Source organism: Brassica oleracea, chromosome C3, assembly GCF_000695525.1.
Source record: "Brassica oleracea var. oleracea cultivar TO1000 chromosome C3, BOL, whole genome shotgun sequence".
Lineage (NCBI taxonomy): Eukaryota > Viridiplantae > Streptophyta > Magnoliopsida > Brassicales > Brassicaceae > Brassica > Brassica oleracea.
The window spans coordinates 24,999,694-25,001,341 of NC_027750.1; positions in this window are offsets into that span (position 1 = coordinate 24,999,694).

Here is a 1,648-nt window from a genome sequence, read left to right on the forward strand (position 1 = left end):
TTTATATAAAAATAAATGAAAACAAAAACCCGCGCAACAGAAGTCACAACCTTGATTCATGTGTGATTTTTTAAAAAATGAACCTAATGGACCTATTCACTAGAAAGTTATGTTACATTTAGTCTATAATCTTATCTTTTAAATTTTGGGCCTACCATAAATTTTTATTGGGCTATCAATAATTAGATTTAAACAATAGATGATCCATTGGATTTATACATAGTATAAATTATATAGATATAATTTAATGTTGTAATACTATACCTCCATATGTTAATTATTTAAATATGTGTCGATGTTAAATTTTAAAATTATGAAGATTTTTTTTTAAATAACAAAAATCATATTATCTAACAATGATTAATTTTTACTACCTTAAACCAATGAAAACAAATTTTAAACTATATAGTTTATTTTAAAAATCAAACAAAAACTAAATATTTAATTATTTACTCGATAATATAAATCTGTGAAACAAAATGTTAAATTTTAAAAAAACTTTCTAAATTTGTGAAATGTTACAATATTTTTGAATTTGACAATAAAACAATATTTTACTAATCTTTATATATATATAGTTATGATTTTAATAATGAAATAATAATCCGAAAATATATATATAGAAGAAGATAGAAATACATGTGAAAGTTTGAAACAATCTATTCAATGAAAAAAATATACCGTAAACTTATTATATTTTAAAAATTGGTAGACACATATATATTATAATATATACCAATTTAGAATTGAAAACAAAATGTTTATATAAAAATAAATGAAAACAAAAATCTGCGCGGTTGCGCGGGTCGAGATCTAGTGTTGGTTAAAAGACTTAAAGTCTTAAAGATATTTAAATTAATGTCAATGAATATAAGTGTTATAAGTAGAAAAGCAAAATACGTTTGGGAATAAATGCGAACAATTCGGTCCTAGACAATTTTACATAAATAGTTCCGCAAATTTAATAAGATTTGGAAAGTAATCGAACATGCATAGATATTTGATATTAGCAAGGGTTTCGATTCCCAACAAAAACGAATTATGCGTTGTGAAAGTAATGGAAAAGTCTATCTTTATTCATAACATAGAGGTTTTTTATATAAGAGATTACACCGTCATAGATAAATGGAAAGAGTAAAATCATAATCCAAATAAGGAAAATGAAAAACTGGCCGACTCTCTCTTTCTTGGGCCGCTGATGGTATAATCTCTTGGTTATGAGTCATCCAAAATCTGGTTCATAACACTCCCTCTTAGATGTCATAACCATTTAGAGCTTGTAATGTGCTTTAATGTTGCCTCATTAAAACTTTACCAGGAAAACCCAATTGGGACAAAACCAAGGTGAAAGAAAAAGAGTACAACACACATTACTCCCCCTGATTTGGACATTACTGAAGGTCCCTTGGACCTCTCCAATTTTCTGCAATCCGTGGGTGATGAAGATCTTGGGCAGAATATGCTTCGTCCTCGAACATGATAGTTGGTTCTTCTTTACCATCGGCCATGCCACAATCTGATCGAACATATTGAGTCATCGACCTCAAATACACACACACGAAATCTTGGATGATGTTGCTGTGATATGCGTGTACCACCATGTGTAAAACATAACCTGTCTGAAAACAAATCAACAAAACCAAATAAC